Below are 20,704 nucleotides of genomic sequence, written 5' to 3' on the forward strand. Positions count from 1 at the left end.
CTTTGTTCTCCTAGCCTGAGCCTTCTGACCTCTAACCAGGATCACCTCCCCATTCCTCCTGAGTACCGCCTAGTGCCTTATCAGTACTAGAGCTCCAGGGCTCAGTTTCTCTATCTATAGCTGGCTCTCATGTTTGGATATGCAGTTATCTGCTTCTTCAAAACCAATTATCTGCTTTTCTGTCCCTGCAGAGAGAGGAGCAGAAACCTCAGCCGGGAGGCTTGGCAGGTCACCACAGCCTGGGCTTTTCTCTGTTGTCCTTCAGAAGCCAACTCCCTGTGGGCATTTTGGCTGTTGGGGGTTTGTGGCCTCTCAGCATGTAGAGCTGGTTTTTGACCAGATGACTCATGAGAATCTCCAGGGTTCTGGGAGGGAATGATCCTGACACCTGTTGAAAGAACAGAGCTCCTCACAGGGTGGACACACATTAAGCAGAAATAGGAATCTGGATTTTCCAGACCAGCCATCTCTTCCCTGTGCTTTCATCCTCTGCAGGAAGTCCCTCTTCCCTTACAGCCACTTAGATTCTTCTTGGTGGCTGTGGATTTTAAAGGCTCCGTCTCGGAAACCGGGGAACCCCAGCTAGGCTTTCTGTCCCCATAAGAGCTTTATGATTCTGCCCCTTTCTTTCTTTCTCTCTGCTCACCTCATCTTACTCCTGCTGTCTTTGTTCTCTTCATAATTTAGGGAATAGAGCCAATGTTATGGATGGAATTGTGTCTCCCCCAAAATACTCTAAGCTCTGCCTGTGGTTATAATCCTGTTTGGGAATGGGTTGTGTTTGTTCTGTTAATGAGGCAGGTTTAGGTGATTAGGTTATGTTTGTTCTGTTAATGAGGCAGAATTAGGGCGTACCTTGAGTCCATCTCTTTTGAGATATAAGAGATTAAACAAGCAAGTGAGCCAGTAGAGATGGGTGAATAGAGATGCCAGGCCACATGAAGATTGCCCAGGAGCAGAAGGTCAAAGAGACAAGGAACGTCCTCCAGAGCTGACAGAGACAGAAAGCCTTCCCCTAGAGCTGGCAGGCTGAATTCAGACTTACGGCCTCCTAAACTGTGAGAAAATAGATTTGTTTGTTAAAGCCATCCACTTGTGGTATTTCTGTTACAGCAACACTGGGTAACCAAGACAGCCAGTCTTTCAAGGTCCCTTCTCCACGTTATCTGATAAGTGCAATTTTGCAAAAGGACAAGTAGGTGATAACGAATTAATTCATCACCCTTCACCTGATCATATGAGGAAAAGGGCATTGTCCTGTTTGTCCTCGGGCAAATCATCAGCCTCCATTAAGTTTCTCTTTCATCATCAGAGAAAGAGACGATAATATTCTCCACCTCAAAGGGTTGTCGTGACTAGGATGTTGTTGCTTGTTAGCTGCCTTCGAGTTGATCCCCAACTCATAGTGACCCCATGCACTACAGAATGGAGTACTGCCTGGTCTGTGCCATCCCTATGGTCAGTTGTGGATCAGACTGTTGTGATTCATAGGGCTTTCACTGACTGATATTTGGAAATAGATTGCCAGGCCTTTCTTAGTCTGGAAGCTCTGCTGAAACCTGTTCAGCATCATAGCACCAAGCAAGCGTACACTGACAGATGGGTGATAGCCACACATGAGGCGCATTGGCTGGGAGTTGAACCCAGGTATCCCACGTGGAGGGTGAGAATTCTACCACTGAACCACCAGTCCTCATCTATGATTAGGATAAAATTCATGCATTCATTCATTTATTCATCAAATATTAAGTACCTACATAGTGGCAGGCACTGTGCCAAGCAGCCAGTTAAAAACCAGTGATGAAACAGGCATTGTGCCTGCCATTCTCTTGTGGAGACAGATGACAGACAAGAAACAGATGCCTGTGTGATGACAACCTGTGGATATATGGTAATGTCTGTGACAGGTTGTGATTTTAAATGGTGGCATTTAGTTACCTGCATGGTGATTGTGACGTGGCCTGGGCACGTAGTTGGTGCTGGTTGAGTGAGAGGCTGGTTCTGGGTGCTGGGTTGAGAGACACCTGAGAGGACTTTGTTTTCTCCTGTGCCTTCGTCTCTCAGTGGAGCTTGTCGTTCGTTACTCTGCCACCGCTCACAACTAGCCTCTGGTGGTACTTGTACACAGCCTGGGCTTTCCCATGGTGACTTTCCCAGAATGAATCACACTCCCTCTGACAGGTGACCATGGTGTCCAGGTTTGGCTGCTGTCATGGTGCTGCTTCAAAGTCCTGTGCACAGGTGGGGGAGAGAAACTTCGTTTTTGCAGCAAATGGCAGAAGTTTTTGTCACTGTTGATTTGATTATCATTTCCAGGAGGAGTAACTGGAGATTTAGGACCATTGTGAAATTGCTCAACATTATATTCTGAGAAAATTCAAGATGTCAGCAGTTGTGTGGGGATCTGGCTATCGGTACACTTCTTTCAAAGTGTAGGCCACACATAATTCTTAAAACTTTGACATTAGAATTGTGAACAGCCTTTGAGATCATGGTTTTAGATTAACAACCCACCTCCTTGTCATTTTACAGCGAGGAAGCAGAAATTGGAGAGGCTGTGCTCTTGAGAAGGAGCCCTGCTAACCAAATGGTCCGTGGTTCAAACCCCCAGCCGCTGCATGGAAGAAAGATGTGGCAGTCAGCTTCTATTAAGATTACAGCCTTGGAAACCCCATGGGGCAGCTCTGCTCTGTCCTGTAGGGTCAGTATGAGTCAGAATTCTCTCAGTGACAACGGAATCTTTTTAACACGTACTCCTGGGTAATAACAGACTTAAACAGAACCCGATTTTCTACTTTCATACACCATACAGAGTATTTAACTACTGTGGCTGTATAATATGTTCTAAAATCAGGTAGAGTGAGGCCTCCCACTTTCTTCTTCTTTTTCAGTAATGCTTTACTTATCCGAGGCTTCTTCCCCTTCCATATGAAGGGGAAGAAGCCTCGGATAAGTAAAATGTCATTGGAATTTGGATCGGAAGTGCATTGTGTGTATAGATGGCTTTTGGTAGAATTGACATTTTTACTATGTTAAGTCTTCCTATCCATGAGCAAGGTATGTTTTTCCACTTAAGTAGGTCCTTTTTAGTTTCTTGTAGTAGTACTTTGTAGTTTTCTTTATATAGGTCTTTTACATCTCTGGTAAGATTTATTCCTAAGTATTTTATCTCCTTGGGGACTACTGTGATTGGTATTGATTTGGTGATTTCCTCTTCGATGTTCTTTTTGTTGATGTAGAGGAAGCGAAGTGATTTTTGTATGTTTATCTTATAACCTGAGACTCCAGAGTATTTATATTAAAATATATACATGATGCATATATTACTCTGCCATAAAGAGAAATGAAGCCCTGATAAATGCCACAATATGATGAACCTTGAAAACACTATGCTGAATGAAATAAGTCAATCATAAAAGGACAAATACTCTATGATCTCACTTATATGGGGCAAATGTATAGAGATCAGAGTTGAATAGTAGTTACCAGGGACAGGAGGAAGGGGGTACCCAAACCCAAACCGAACCCACTGCCGTTGAGTTGATTCTGACTCACTGAGAACCTATAGGGCAGAGTAGAACAACACCATAGGGTTTCCAAGGCTGTAAATCTTTATGGAAGCAGACTGACACATCTTTCTCCTGCAGAGTGGCTGGTGGGTTTGAATCACTGACCTTTCCATTAGTAGCGGAGTGCTTTAACCACTGCATCACCAGGGCTCCTGAGGGTGGGAGGATGGGAGAAATTATTGTTTCATAAGCATTGAGTTTTTGCTTGTAGGGATGGAAAATTTGGCAAAAGATATTGGTGATGGTTGCACAACATGATCGATGTAATTATTTCACTGATGTAATTATCTCATCTCACTTGTAATTGTTTTCACATTGTATACGTGAAAAATGTTGAAATGGCGAATGATGTGTTATATATATTTTTACAAAAATAGAAAAAATGATGCACATTTAGGAATTAAGATGTAGAAGTTAACTGGCAAAAAGAAAGAACAGGCTAGTTGTGTGTGTTGTGTGTGTGAGCATGTATGTCCGTAGTTGTGTCTGTAGAGAGGCATGAAGGAGCATCTGTGTTTGAGACACATTAGGGTTACTGGTATTTCTCTCCCAGTCTTCCCTGAAGGGCTCATTATAAAACCACTTAGTTGATACCTGATCTTGTAGAACTAATACTCCAAAGTCTTTCCTCTCAGAGGCCCTTGTTTCACTCACCTGAAGCACTTTTTTTGATTAAGAGGTTGTTTAACTGGGTTTTTCACGGCCATCATGGGAGAACTTATAAAATGTGGGACTCTCTGAAAAGAGTATTCAGAGGATTTATATACCTGTAAAGACTGCATGTTAAAAAAAAAAAGGGTTAAATAGTTTAGGCCTTAGTTGAATTTGGAGCTCTGCCCAGCCAATGTGCTAAGTTTGTTTTCTTCCTCTTTCCCAGCACTGATGTAACAAAGCTCCTCCTGCTTGTCTCTACCCTGTCCCGCCTCTCAAAGTTCATTGCTCACTTGTGGCGTAAGAATAAAACCATTGTGAAATCAAATCTGGCTTCAGACTGATAATCAAATCCTGAGCCCTTAAGAACCTGGATTTCAGACAGGTAGCAAATGTAATTTTCTTCTTAAAAATGTGTTTTCTTAAACTAAAATGGCTTGTCTGTGGGTGTGTTTGCAAAGGATAGCCCATTCTCACTCATAACGGACTGGTTCGATTTTTTTATATTTTAAGTGAGTATGGGATGGGATGGTGCTTTGTAGCTTATTTAAAATATATCGTTCTGGAATCGTTGGCTTGCCTTGTGACGTTGACTTGTGAAAAAGTGCTGAGATTTACTGATTTTTATAGTATATATCTCATTTCCTTTATTTCAGCTGCTTTTAGTTTCGCTCTTGAATGTCAAGAGCATAACCTGTGAACTGCATGGGATTATGCTTAGTATGTATTAAGAAAAAGCATATCTGGGGAAGGGAATAGAGAGCAGATTAAAATAGCGGGAAAACTAATCAAAACAGAAATGTCATATGTAGTAAAAAGAAAAAGCATATCTGGGGAAGGGAATAGAGAGCAGATTAAAATAGCGGGAAAACTAATCAAAACAGAAATGTCATATGTAGTAGAGTCAACAAAAACAAATCACAAAAGAGATTCAAACAAAACGTGTTAACTGGGTTGATGAAAAGTCAGTAGTGAATTAGTGTGTTTGTGCACACAGAAAGACCTGCAGATGTGATCACTGGGGTGCTCATTTATAGGAGACAGACTTACGTGATAGTATTTTTTAACTCAAGGTATTAATGTAATGCAAAATTGAGTGGGGTGGCGAAAATGGTTAAGTGCTCAACTACTAGTGAAACACTTGTGGGCAGTAGATGTTTTTATTACTATTTGTGTTTTCTGTTCATTTTTTCCAGAAATTTTTAAAAAGATACTTATTTAAGCCTTTTGTCATTCTCATTACTAAGAGGTACTAGGTACCTGGGAATAAGTAAGCTTAGAAATGGAACCCTAAAGGGGGATTTAATGATGGTCTTCAAATAGGCCAAGTGTCCTCAGAATCTAAGATCTAAGAAAGACTCTGGTAGAGCCACTGGTGTGAAGTCGTGTTCGGGGTGGAGCTTTCTCGGAAGCAATTCTGATCCAACTGAATTAGAATTTTAAAGCACAAATGTTATTAGATCACATCTCCTGTATTTCTGATGGCAATCAGTCAAATAGCAGGTGGTGGTTGTTAGCTGCTGTCGAGTTGGCTTCTGTCTGACTCAGGGCTGCCACGTGCACAATGGAACCAAACGCTGCCTGGTCCTTGGCAGCTTGGACCATTGTGGTCCATAGGGTTTTTAAAAATAATTTACAGTGAAACCTGTGAGAGCTGGAACTTGACGGGACTGCCTTGGTTTTCTGGCTCTTGCAAGTTTTCTGCCTTTGACAGGGTGCAGTCTTACCACTTTTCTGTCACTATTAGTGGAAAATATTTGACTTTTCCTTTTCTGACAGGGTTTTCTGCCTTACACAGCTTCTGGCCTTTTTGCACGTTTTATTTAATTTAATTTTGGGGGGTTGAGAATACACACAGCAGAACATACATCAATTCAGCAGTTTCTGCATGTACAATTCAGTGACACTGATTACATTCATCAAGTTAAGCAGCTCTCCTCACCCTCCTTTTCTGAGCTGTTCCTCCCCTATTAATGTAAATTCACTGCCCCCTAAGTTTCCGATCTAAACTTTTGAGTCGTTGTTGATCCCGTGTAGATAGATCTTAAAAAAGCATAATGCTCGAGGCAGACACTCCTCACTAGTCATGCTAAACTGTTGTTTGGTTTTAAGAAGACTTCAGGGGATAATTTTGGTTTAAGATTTAAGGAATATCTCAGGGCAATAGTTTTGGGGGTTCATCTAGCCTCTATGGTGCCAGAAATTCTGGATTCCATGAAAATTTGAAATTCCATTCTGCATTTTCCCCACTTTGATTAGAATTCTTCTATAGAATCTTTGATCAAAATGCTCAGTCATGGTAGCCAGGCACCACCCAGTTCTTCTGGTCTGACAGCAGAGGAGGCAGTTGTTCATGGAGGTAGTGGCCGCACATTCCATATCCTCCTTCTGTTCCTGACTTTCCTTCTTTCTCTGTTAGTTACTCCAGGCAAATAGAGACCAATTATTGTGCCTTGGATGGCTGCTTGCAAGTTTTTAAGACCCTGGGCACTACACGGTGAACTAGGAGGTAGAACAGAAGCACTAAATATGTTATTAGGCCAATTACCTTGGATGTTCCATGAAATGATGACCCTAAACCTCCAAATCAAGGAGCCAAATCCCATGAGGTATTTGTTGTACCTAAGCAGCCTTTAGGAGCTACTCTTCTTTTTTTTGTCATTGTTGTCAATATATCTGTCTTAGTCATCTAGTGCTGCTGTCACAGAAATACCACAAGTAGATGGCTTTAACAAAGAGAAATTTATTCTCTTACAGTTTAGTAGGCTACAAGTCCAAATTCAGGGTGCCGGCTCCAGGGGAAGACTTTCTTTCTCTGTCGGCTCTGGAGGAAGGTCCTTGTCATCAGTCTTCCCTTGGTCTGGAAGAATCTCAGCGCAGGAAGCCCAAGTCCAAGGACGCGCTCTGCTCTGGGCGCTCGCTGCTTTCTTGGTGATATGAGGTCCCCCTGTCTCTCTGCTTGGTTCTGTCTTTTATATCTCAAAAGAGATTGGCTAATCTAATCTTGTAGACCTCATCAATATAACTGCCACTAATCCATTTTATTTCATCATAGTGATGGGATTTACAACACATAGGGAAATCACATCAGATGATAAGATGGCAGTCATACAATCATACAAGGAATCATGACTTAGCTAAGTTGACAGATATTTTTGGAGGACACAATTCAATCCATGACAATATCTATTACACAACTTTTGCCAATTCAACTTCTTACAAGTATACAACTTATTGACAGCAATTACATTAATCAGCTCTGCAACCCTACCCTTAATAATGCGATTTTCCTTCACCTGTAATTACAAATGCAGTACTCTATAAGCAGTTAACTCCCCACTTTCTTCCGCCCTCCTACCCACCCCTGGTAAACCACTAAGCAACTTTGGTCTCTATACATATGCCTCTTCTTGTCTTTTGATATAAATGAGGTCGCACTATATTTGTCATTTTGTGACTGGCTTATTTAAGTCAGCATAATGTCTTCAAGTTCTATGCATATTGTAGCATGTATCAAGAGTCCATTTCTCTTATTGGCTGAGTACTATTCCATTGTCTGTATGTACCATATTTTGTTCATCCATTCCTCTGTTGATCCATAGTGTTTTCATCAGCTGATTTTTGGAAGTAGATTACCAGGCCTTTCTTCGTATGTAAATAGCTAGGTCTGTGCGTATTTTGTGTACCATATTGCCCAAATGATTTTTGCTGCAGTGTTTACAGTTATGTATAGATATTTCTTATAGCTAAGTGTGCAGGGGTTCCTGTGCATTCTTTTTTTTTTTTAATTGTGTTTTAGGCAGAAGTTTATGTAGCAAATTAGTTCTCCATATAACGATTTTTATACAGCTTGTTCCATGACATTGGTTATGTTTTTCATAATGGTGACATTCTTCTTGTTTCCATTCTTTTTGTCCTGTTTCCATTAATGTAGCTTCCCTGTCCCTCCTTAGCTTCTTAACTTTGTTTTAGGGTAAATGTTGACCGTTTGGTCTCATATGGTTGATTAATGTGAGGCAGCACAGTATTCACAGGTGATATTTTTTATTTTCTAAGCCAATCTTTCATTTTGATGAAAGGTGACCAGCGGGAGTGGCTTCAGTTCCAAGTTCAAATGGTTTTCTAGGGTGATAGTCTCAAGAGTTCCTCTAGTCTATCAGTCCAGTAAGTTTGGCCTTTTTTAGAAATTTGAGTTTTGTTCTACATTTTTCTCCCATTCTAAGTGGGACCTTCTGTTGTGTCCCTGGTCAGAACAGTCGGTAATGATGGCCGGGCACCATCTAGTTCTGGTCTTAGGCTAGAAGAAGCTGCTGTTCTCGTGGGCCATTAGTCTTATGAACTAATTTTTTCCTTGAGTCTTTGGTTTCCTTCTCTGTCCTTTGCTCCAGATTGGAGGAGACCCATGGTTGTATCTTAGATGGTTGCTTGCAAGCTTTTAAAACCCCGATGGTACTCACCAACCTAGGATGTAGGACCTTATCTTTATGAGCTGTGTTATGCCAGTTGACCTAGATGTCCCCTGAGACTATGCTTCTGAGCTTTCAAACTGGGTAACTCAGTCCCCCAAGGTATTTGGATATGTCTAGGAAATTTCCTTAATTGTGTCCCCTGTGTGCTTTATTAAATACATGAATATATTTGCAGCACACGTAAACATGTGTATACATATGTCTGCAGATCTGTACATGCATGCTCATATATATACTCACATGTGCCTTTTTATACCCACATGTACATACATGTCTACCATGTAACCACATATATATCTTATTGATTGTTATTACTGTTGCTGCAAAATTGTCCGATTTTGTCCCTTATTCTTATGTACTTCTTAGTGTTTTCATTTACCTTGGACAGGTTGTGCAGTCTTCACCCATATTGGGTATTGCTTGTCCCATCACTGAAAACAACAAGTGTCAACTATCTAGAAAGTGATTCCCCCTCCCTCCACCTCCCATCTGAGATAACCATTAAAAAATGTCGTTTTCTGTGTGTATACCTGTTTTTGACTTTTTATAAAAGTGGTGCCATACGATATTGTTCCTTTTGTGACTAAGGTATTTCGCTCAGCATAATGTCTTCCAAGTTCATCCACATTATGTTTGTTGAGCTCCTCATTTTTCATTACAGTTGCATAGTATTCCATTATATGTATGCATCACAATTTCTTTATCCACTCATCCCTTGATGGGCAGTTAGATTGTTTCCATCTTCTTGCTGTTGTGAGTAATGCTGCAATGAACATAAGTGGCATATGTCTATTCATGTCACTGCTCTTATTACTCTAGGATATATACCTACGAATAGGATAGCAATCATAAAATCTTTCTAGCTTTTTGAGAAAGTGCTGTACTGTTTTCCGTAGTGGATGTACTATTTTACATTTCTACCAGCAATGTAAAAGAGTTCTAGTCCTCCCAAAATCTCACCAGCATTAATTATTTTCTGTTTTTATGATCATTGCCATTTTTCAGGGGTAAGGTGATATCTCATTGTACTTTTTTTTTTTAATTTTTATTGAGCTTCAAGTGAACGTTTACAAATCAAGTCAGTCTGTCACATATAAGTTTATGTACACCTTACTCCATACTCCCACTTGCTCTCCCCCTAATGAGTCAGCCCTTCCAGTCTCTCCTTTCGTGACAATTTTGCCAGCTTCCAACCCTCTCTACCCTCCCATCCCCCCTCCAGACAGGAAATGCCAACACAGTCTCAAGTGTCCACCTGATACAGATAGCTCACTCTTCATCAGCATCTCCCTCCTACCCACTGTCCAGTCCCTTCCATGTCTGATGAGTTGTCTTCGGGAATGGTTCCTGTCCTGGGCCAACAGAAGGTTTGGGGACCATGACCGCCGGGATTCCTCTAGTCTCAGTCAGACCATTAAGTATGGTCTTTTTGTGAGAATTTGGGGTCTGCATCCCACTGATCTCCTGCTCTCTCAGGGGTTCTCTGTTATGCTCCCTGTCAGGATAGTCATCGGTTGTGGCCGGGCACCATCTAGTTCTTCTGGTCTCAGGATGATGTAAGTCTCTGGTTCATGTGGCCCTTTCTGTCTCTTGGGCTCATAGTTATCGTGTGACCTTGGTGTTCTTCATTCTCCTTCGATCCAGGTGGGTTGAGACCAATTGATGCATCTTAGATGGCAGCTTGTTAGCATTTAAAACCCCAGATGCCACATTTCAAAGTGGGAATCTCATTGTACTTTTGATTTGCATTTCACTAATGGCTAATGATTGCAAGTATCTTTTCACATATTTGTTGGTCACCTGAATGTCCTGTTTGGTGAACTGTCTGTTCATATCCTTTATTTTTTGATTGAATTGCTTTATTTTTTTGTTCTTGAGTTGTTGAAGCTTTCTATATGTTTTAGTGATTAGAACCTTACCAGATATGTCATTGACAAAGATTTTTGTAGGTAATTTCTTTTTGGTAAAGTCTTTTGATGAGCATAGGTATTTAATTTTTAGGAGGTCCCAGTTATCTAATTTATCTTTTGTCATTCTTGCATTTTTTGTTTTGTTTGATATTCTATTTGTGCTGAGTATTAGGTCCTCTAGTTTTGAGCCTATGTTTTCCTCCAGGGACTTTATGCTTTTAGCTTTAACATTTAGGTGTTTGATCCATTTTGAGTTACTTTTGTTCATGGTGTAAGGCATTGGATTCTGGTTAATTTTTCTGTATATAGGTATATAGTTTTGCCAGCACCATTTGTTAAAGAGACTGTTTCTTGCCCATTTAATGGACTTTGATCCAGTTGTCAAAGATCAGCTGCCTGTAGATGAATGGATATGCCTCTGGATTCTCAATTCTATTCCCTTCGTCTGTGTGTCTGTCATTGTACTAGTACCAGGCTGTTTTGATTATCATGGCTGTATAGTAAGTTTTAAGACTGGGAGGTGAGAGGCCTCCTACTTTGTTCTTCTTCAATATTGCTGTAGCTATTCGAGGCCTCTTTCTTTTTCATGTAAAGTCGTAGGTTAGTTTTTTCATTTGATTAAAGAATGTTGTTGGGATTTGGGTCAGGATTGCATTACATCTATAGACCGCTTTTGGTAGTCTGGACATTTTCACAGTCTTATGTCACCATGCGTCTGTCAGTTCGTCATACTGTGGTGGCTTTGCGTGTTGCTGTGATGCTGAAAGCTGTCCTACCGGTATTTCAAATACCAGCAGGGTCACCCATGGTGAACAGGATTCAGCAGAGCTTCTAGACTAAGACAGACTAGGAAGAAGGACCTGGCGGTCTACTTTTTTAAAAAATGGCCAGTGAAAACCTTATGAATAGCAGCAGAACATTGTCTGATATAGTACTGGACAATGAGCCCCTCAGATAGGAAGGCACTCAAAATATGACTGGGAAAAGCTCCCTCCTCAAAGTGGAGTCGACCTTAATGATGTGGATGGAATAAAGCTTTCGGGACCTTCATTTGCTGATGTGGCATGACTCAAAATGTGAAGAAACAGCTGCAAACATCCATTAATAATCGGAAGTTGGAATGTATGATATATGAATCTAGGAAAATTGGAAGTCATCAAAAATGAAATGAAAGGCATAATAATTGATATCCTAGGCATAAATGAGCTGAAATGGACCGGTGTTGGCCATTTTGAATCAGATAGTCACATGGCCTACTCTGCCAGGAATGACAAATTGAAGGGGAATGGTGTTGACTTCATCATCAAAAAGAACATTTTAAGATCTATCCTGAAGTATAACACTGTCAGTGATAGGATAATATCCATATGCCTACACAGAAGACCAGTTAATAATAATATTCAAATTTACTCACTAGCCATTAATGCCAAAATTGAGGAAACTGAAGATTTTTTACCAACTTCTACAGCCTGAAATTGATCAAATATGTGATCAAGATGCATTGATAATTACTAGTGATTGAAATGCAAAAGTTGGAAACAAGAAGGAACAGTCATTGGAAAATAAGGCCCTGGTGATAGAAATGACACCAGAATTTTGCAAGACCAATGAGTTCTTCATTGCAAAAGCTTTTCTCAACAACGTAGATGACGACTATATATGTGGACTTCGCTGAATGGAAAACACAAGAATCAAGTTGATTACATCTGTGGAAAGAGACGATGGAAAAGTTAAATATCATCAGTCAGAACAAGGCCAGGGACCGACTGTGGAACAGACCATCAATTGCTCGTATACAAGTTCAGGGTAAAGCTAAAGAAAATCGGAACGAGTGACAAGAGCCAAACTATGACCTTGAGTATATTCCACCTGAATTTAGAAACTGTCTTAGAAATAGTTCTGATGCACTAAACACTGACATCTGAAGACCAGATGAGTTGTGGGATGACATCAAAGACATTATACATGAAGAAAGTAAAAGGTCATTAGAAAGGAAAGAAAGAAGAGACCAAAATGGATGTCCGAAGAGACTCTGAAAGTTGCTCTTGAATGTAGAATAGCTAAAGTGAAAGGAAGAAATGATGAAGTAAAAGAGCTGAACAGAAGATTTCAAAGTGCAGCTTGAGAAGACAAAGTGAGGTATTATAATGACACGTGCAAAGACCTGGAGTTAGAAAACCAAAAGGGAAGAACATGCTTAGCATTTCTCAAGCCGAAAGTATTGAAGAAAAATTTCAAGCTTTGAGTTGCAATATTGAAAGATTCTACGGGCAAAATATTGGATGGTATAGAAGAAGAAGATGGAAGGAACACATGGAGTCACTGTACCAAAAAGAACTGGTTGGTGTTCATCCATTTCAGAAGGTAACTATATAAGCAGGAACCAGTGGCACTGAAGGAAGAAGTCCAAGCTGCACTGAAGGCATTGGTGAAAAACAAGGCTCCAGGAATTGACAGAATACCAATTGAGATGTTTCAAAAAATGGATGCAGCGCTGGAGATGCTCACTTATCTATGCCAAGAAATTTAGAAGACAGCTACCTGGCCAACTGACTAGAAGAGATCCGTATTTGTGCCCATTCCAAAGAAAGATGATCCAACAGAATGTGGAAATTATTGAACAACGTCATTAATATCACACACAAGTAAAATTTTGCTGAAGATTTTCAAAAGCGGCTACAGCAGTACATGAACAGAGAGCTGCCAGAAATTCAGGCTGGATTCAGAAGAGGACGTGGAATGTGGGATACCATTGCTGATGTCAGATGGGTCTTGGCTAAAAGCAGAGAATACCAGAAAGATGTTTACCTGTGTTCTATTGACTATGCAAAGACATTCGATGTGTGGAATCATAACAAATTATGAATAACACTGGGAAGAATGGGAATTCCAGAACACTTAATTGTGCTCATGAGGAACCTGTACATAGGCCAAGAGGCAGTTGTTTGAATAGGACAAGGAAATACTGTATGGTTTAAAATTAGGAAATGCATGTGCATCAGAGTTTGTATCCTTTCACTATACTTATTCATTCTGTATCCTGAGCAAATAATCTGAGAAGCTGGACTATATGAAGAACGTGGCATCAGAATTGGAGGAATACTCGTTAACAGCCTGCCATATGCAGATGACACAACATTGCTTGCTGGAAACGAAGAGGATTGAAGCATTTACTGATGAAAATCAAAGACTACAGTCTTCAGTATGGATTACACCTCAACATGAAGAAAACAAAGAGGCAGGGCCAAGACGGTGGAATAGTCAGACACTTCTTGTGGTCCCTCTTACAATGAACACCTGAAAAAACAAGTGAATTAATTATATATGACAGTCTAGGAGCCCTGGACATCAAAGACAAAGTTGAGAAGTTGAACTGAGTGGCAGGGGAGAGGTGAGAGTTCAGCAGCAGTGAAGAAGTGCCAGACCTGACCTAGCTGGCACCCTGCAGGCTGAAGCTTGGCACACGTGGGCTGAGGCAAGCAGTAGCACTCGGGACTCGTTTTATCACATCAGAAGAAACCAAGCAGCAAAGAGTCTGTATAAGCCTCTGGAGGCAGGGGCAAGTGGCCCTGGATCTGCGAAAGTTAAGTGCAAGCATCTAACCTACCACTAGGGATCAAAATAACCTTTTCCCCTCTGGGACTTCTGTAACGAAGAAGTGCCTCTTCCCCTCACCTGCCTCCTCCCTGCTCTGCTCCCGTCCTGGTCTGGCAGTGTTCAGCAATTGCCGCCCCCCCGCCCCCGACCCCGGCCAGAAGTGGGACACGTTGTGCCTGAGCCAGTTTCCTGCCTTTGGAGGGGACAAACAAAGAAATGAACAAACAAAACAAAGAAACTGCCAGCTCCCCTAAGCTGGGAGCTCAGGGTTAACTGCACCCAAACCAGTCTTGCGGCTTTAAAAAATCTCCATGCTCTCTAAGCCGGGAACTTAGGCATAAGGGGTCCACGGACTTCAAATGCCTTTCACCCCTGCCTAGACCTGTGTGGGCCCATTCAACAGCATAGGCCCTTATTAGCATAGCATAACAGGGTGTATACCTGAGGCATATTTTCTACTGCAACAATTAGGGGAGTGGCAGACTCATGATATATGACACTGCCTTGCCTATTAAGTGGGGTCCTCACCCACCCACATCAGTGGCCTGAGAGGTGGCAGCTTCACCCATTCTTACCTAGCCACCCATGACAGGGGTCTGAGAATAAGTGGTGCCTCCCAGTCCTTACAGCCAACAGCATTGGGTGTCCAAAGTCTGGCCGCAAAACCCACTCACCTATGCCCTCTAGGGGACAGGGACATGCCTTCCATCTGGACACTCAGGGGCAGCTGTCAGCCACCTACCTTGCCTAGCACATAACCCCCTACTACAGCCAGATACCTTTGTCTGCTCCAGTCACCCCTATGTAACCCTGCTCATCTAGGACTGTAGGTGAGAGCCTGAACCACACGCTTGATGACTGATGACCTGGACACCTGAGCTGAATCCACACAAGAAAAGTAAAGGGACTCCCAGGCTCACATACCTAGTAGCAGCTCTAACCACCTGGTGACAGGACGTGAGAGCTTAAAAGATGACGGTAACAAAGTAGCTCACATGACCAGCCTATTTGGGCATATCAGAACAAAGCAAAACAAGAAGCTAAGACACAGTAAGCAAACATACAATAAATCAATATAATAACTTATTGATGGCTCGGAGACAAGTCAATATCAAATCACGTAAAGAGGCAGACCATGATGGCTCCAGCAAGCAACCAAAACAAAGAACCAGGAAATCTCCCAGAGGAAGAAAAGACCTTGGAATTACTGGAGGTAGAATTCAAAAAATTATTATATAGAGCTCTTAAACAGATCAGGAAGGAGATGAGGCAAAACTCAGACCAAGCCAAGGAGCACACAGACAAAGCAATAAGAGGAATTTAGGAAAGCTATACAAGAACAGCATGACAAATTTAACAGGGTGCTAGAATCCATAGAGAGACAGCAAACAGAACTCCAAAAGATTAACATTAAAATTTTAGAATTAGACAACTGAATAGAAAGTCATAGGAGCAGAATTGAGGCAATGAAAGTCAGAATGAATGAAATTTAAGATAAAGCACTTGACACCAATTTAGTTGAGGAAAAATCAGATAAAAGAATTAAAAAAAAAAATGAAGAAACCCTAAGAATTATGTGGGACTATCAAGAGGAATAACCTACGAGTGATTGAAGCACCAGAACAGGGGAGGATAACAGAAAATACAGAGAGAATTGTTGAAGATTTGTTGGCAGAAAACTTCCGTGATATCGTGAAAGATGGGAAGATATCTATCCAAGAAGCTCATCAAATCCCACACAGGGTAGATCCCAAAAGAAAGTCATCAAGACATAATCAAACTTGCCAAAATCAGAGATAAAGAGAGAATTTTGAGAGTGGCTAGGGGTAAACGAAAAGTCATCTACAAAGGAGAGTCAATAAGACTAAGCTCTGACTACTCAGCAGAAACCATGCAGGTGAGAAGGCAATGGAATGACATATATAAAGCCTTGAAGGGAAAAAAATATTACCAGCCAAGAATTATAGATCCAGCAAAACTGTCTCTCAAATATGAAGATGAAATTAGGGCGCATTTCCAGATACATAGAAGTTAAGGGAACTCGTAAAAACCAAACCAAAAGTCCAAGAAATACTAAAGGTTGTCCTTCGGCCAGAGAACCAATAATATCAGATAACAACCCAAGAGTAGAACACAGGACAGAATGACCAGATATCAACCCAGATAGGAAAGTCACAAAAATAAGTCAATACCAGAGCACTGAGAGTAGGGAAACAGAGACGACAATATGTACAAGATGGCAACATTAAAACAAAATAGAGGGACTAAATACTGTAGCCGTAGAACTTTCATACGGAGAGGAAGTTAAGGCGATATCAAGAAATAAAAGATTGGTTTAAACTTAGAAAAATAGAGGTAAATTTTAAGGTAACCACAAAGGAAACTAACAAATCTACATGCACATCAAAATAAAAAAGATGAAAAACGTGACTCAGCAAATACAAAATCAACACCGATGAAAAAGAAAATACACAAAGAAAATAAAAATCCTCACAACTGTACCCATAGGCAACATCATGATAAACAGAATATTGAAGTTGTCAGGGATTTCATTTTACTTGGATCCACAATCAGTGCTCATGGAAGCAGCAGTCAAAAAACTAAACAATGTGTTGGATTAGGCAAATCTGCTCCAAAAGACCTCTTTAAAATGTTGAAAAGCAAAGATGCTATTTTGAGGACTAAGGTGCACCTGATCCAAACCATATCTTTGATCACCTCGTATGTGTGCGAAAGCTGGACAATGAATATGGAAGACTGAAGAAGAATTGATGCCTTCGAATTATGGTATAAAGAATACTGTATATACCATGGGCTACCAGAAGTATGAAAAGTTTGTCTTGAAAGAAGTACAGCAAGAGTGCTCCATGGAAGCGAGGATGGCGAGACTTCGTCTTACATACCTTGGACATCTTTTCAGGAGGAACCAGTCCCTGGAGAAGGACATCATGCTTGGTAAGGTAGAGGGTCAGGGAAAAAGGGGAAGACTGACCAGACGGATTGACGCGGTAGCTGCAACAATGGTCTCAAGTATAGCAGTGATTGTGAGGATGGCGCAGGACCAGGCAGCGTTTTGGTCCGTTGTATATAGGGTTGTTATGAGTTGGAACTGACCTGATGGCACCTAACAACAAGTCTTCAAATCCATGAGCGTGGAATGTTTTTCCGTTTACGTGGATCTGTTTTAGTTTCTTGTAGTAGTGTTTTATAGTTTTCTTTATATAAGTCTTCTACATCCTTGGTTAGCTTTATGCCTTGGTATTTTTTATCCTTTTGGGGAATATTGTAAATTGTATTGATTTCTTGGCTTACTTTCTTGTGCATTGGTTAAGAAAGGCAAGCCTTACTTCACTCCCTCTCTCTCCGATCTTTGGAGATAAAAATATATGTGCAGATATCCAATCTAGCTTTTTATTGAAGTCATACAATTTTTTTCACTTTCCATTGTTCTTGCATCTTGAAGAAAAAACATACTAAAAATTCAGCCAACGGTGACATGTAACTTTTATGGCACACTTGCTAAATGCTTTCAGTACATTGTCTGATTTAATCGTCACAGCAACTGTATGAATTCCTATTATGATCCCTTTTTGCAGTGGTTAAGAGCTATGGCTGCTAACCAAAATGTTGGCAGTTCGAATCCACCAGCCACTCCTTGGAAGCCCTATGGGGGCAGTTCTATTCTGTCTTTTAGGGTTGCTGTGAGTCAACATTGACTGGACAGCAATGGGTTTGGTTTGGAGCCCTGGTAGCACAGTGATTAAGAGCTCAGCTGGTAGCCAAAAGGTCAGCAGTTCGAATCCACCAGCTGCTCCTCGGAAACCCTATGTGGCACTTCTAAACTATCATATAGGGTCACTGTGAATTGGAATCAACTTGGTGGCAACAGGTGTTTCCACACAAGGAAACTGAGGCTCTGAAAGGTTAAGTAACTTGTTCAGGGTCACACAACCTGACTGGCATAGTTGGGACTTGAATTCAGATGTTACTGGCTCCAAACCTGAGCTCTCAACCCTTTGATGCTGTCTTTCAAGCTAAGTATTGAAGATGACCAAATCCCTTTGTCAGTAGAGCAAGGTAAGGTGTGTGTCAAAAGGCCTATTACACTTCTATCATCGTGACAGTAGCTTATGAAAAATGTCAGGGGCCCCTGGAAAGCATGGAGAATCTTGTTGGGCTTAGATTTATTTGTTGAATCAGTAGAAGTGGATGTTGTTGCAATCTCTTTCTGATTGTTGTTTTCCTGATTGTTATTATAAACCTTGGATTTACAGTACGGAAGTAAACTAGGAGTTCTATCTAGTGTGTATCAACTGAAAGTTAAATTGTTTAGGAATGTTAGATTTGTATTTATAGTAACATTTTTGCTTCTTCCTCACTCTTAACCACTTCTGTGCCTCAATTCCTGTTGTTTTTTCAATTCCTCAATTCAGGTGGTTTTTTGACTGATCAGAGCTAAATAAAAACATAACGTGATGTGCCAGCTAAACAAGGGAGAAATATCAAGAGTGGCTGAAGAGAGGAAGTCAGGCATTCACTTCTCCAAACCTTGCTTACTTTCCTAGTAAATTGGTTTTCCTGATTCAGCAGAAGAGGAATAAAATGCATGGGGCTCTTGTTTATTTTATGTATTTATATATTTATCTTATTTCTATTTTTAAATCACAAAAGTAATGTGTCACAAAATATAAAAGTTGTTTACGTTTCAAAGGAAAAAATGAAAGTCCCTGTCCACGCTCACCCCCCAGTTCCATTTACTTTGGCTTATATCCTTCTGGAGCCTTTTTCTGTGCACATACAAACATACGTACACACACATTTTTACACGCTTAAACAGGGAAATCATACTCTCATTGCATCACAGACATTTTCCCATTCCAGCATGTAAAGATTTACCTCTTTTGAACAACTACAAGGTACTCTGTGAGTGTGTCTTGTTTTATGTAATCATTCCTTTACTGATGGGCGTTTGGGTTGTCTCAGCTTTTTTCGTTATAAACAAGGCTACTATGTGCAGCCTCACACATGTAGTATTGTGCCCGGGTGCTAGTCTTTCTGAAAGATAATGTCCTAGGAGTAGACATGCTAGGTCAGAGGGTATGTGGGCTGTAGACTTCAAAGTCAGTGTATTAGTTTCCTATAGCTGCTGTAACAAAGTACTGTAAACTGGGTAGATTTAAAACAACAGAAATTTATTATCTCTCAGTTCTGGATGTTGGAAGTGTGGAATCAAGTTCTTGGCAGGGCCCTGCTCTCTCTGAAGGCTCTAGAAGATCCTTCCTTACCTCTTCCTAGCTTCTATTAAAAAAAAAAAAGTAGTTTCTGGAAATCCTTGGCTTGTAGATACATCACTGCCGTCTCTGCCTTCCTCTGTGTCTCTGTTTCTTCTTTTATAAGGACACCACTTATATTGGACTAGAACCCACCCTACTTCAGTATGACCTCAAGTTCATTAAACTAATAATATTTGCAAATACCTATTACAAACAAGGTCACATTCACAGGTACTGGGGTTAGGACTTCAACTTTTTTTTTTTTTGCAGTGAAATATATATAACTAACATTTTGCCATTTTAACCATTGAGTGTACAATTCAGTGACATCATTTATTACCATCACCACTATCCATTTCCAAACGTTTCATGTCTCCTCAAACAGAAACTCATACTCCTTCAGCAGTAGCTCCCATTCCCTTCTCCCCCAGCCTCTGGTAACCACCAGTAAACTTTTGTCTCTCTGTGTTTGCCTCTTGCAGATATTTTATGTAAGTGGCATCATACAATATTTGTCCTTTTGTGACTGACTTATTCCACTCAGCATAATGTTTCCAGAGTTCCTTTATATTGTACCATGTATCAGAATTTCTTTTCTGTTTATGGCTGAATAACATTGCAGTGTACATATATACAGTATCATATTTAGTTTATCCATTCATCTGTTGATGGACATTTGGTTTTCCACGTTTTGGCTTTTGTGAATAATGCTGCAGTAAAGATTGGTGTACAGGTGTCAATCTCTTGAGTATATTCCTAAGAGTGGAATTGCTGGGTCGTATGCTAATTCTGGTGCCATAGTGGTTAAAGCAATCGACTACTAACCGAAAGGTCAGAGGTTTGAAACCACCAGTGGCTCCGTGGGAGAATGATGTGGTAGTCTGCTTCCTTAAAAAGATTTACAGCCTTGGAACCTCTATGGGGTCACTATGAGTCAGAATCAACTCAATGGCAGTAGGTTTGGGTTTTTTGGTATGGTAATTCTTGGTGGCACAATGATTAAGTGTTTGGTTGCTAACCAAAAGGTCAGTGGTTCAAACCCACCAGCCACTCTGTGGGAGGAAAGACCTGAAAATCTATACCTGTAAAGATTTATGGCCTAGGAAACACTGTGAAGCAGTTCTACTCTGTCCTATAGGGTCGCTTTGAATTGGCATTGACTCAACAAGACACGACAATAACAACATGGTAATTCTCTGTTTAGCTTTTTTAGGAGTTGCCAAACTGTTTTCCAC

The 20,704-nt window shown here is 40.8% G+C and overlaps 1 protein-coding gene across 4 annotated transcripts in view; it reads left to right on the forward strand.

Annotated features, from left to right (window-relative positions):
* The window catches only part of SNX10 (sorting nexin 10), a 99,387-nt gene that overhangs the window by 21,876 nt on the left and 56,807 nt on the right, over nucleotides 1–20,704 (forward strand). Inside the window, exon 1 of one of the 4 annotated variants that reach the window (XM_049894445.1) lies at nucleotides 4,383–4,605. The exons of the other annotated variants lie outside the window; for them this stretch is intronic. The gene's annotated coding sequence lies outside the window, so the exon portion shown is untranslated. Of the gene's footprint in view, nucleotides 1–4,382; nucleotides 4,606–20,704 lie in introns of those variants that run through there. 4 annotated transcript variants of the gene reach the window in all.

This window comes from Elephas maximus, chromosome 8, assembly GCF_024166365.1.
Source record: "Elephas maximus indicus isolate mEleMax1 chromosome 8, mEleMax1 primary haplotype, whole genome shotgun sequence".
NCBI classification, from domain to species: Eukaryota; Metazoa; Chordata; class Mammalia; order Proboscidea; family Elephantidae; genus Elephas; species Elephas maximus.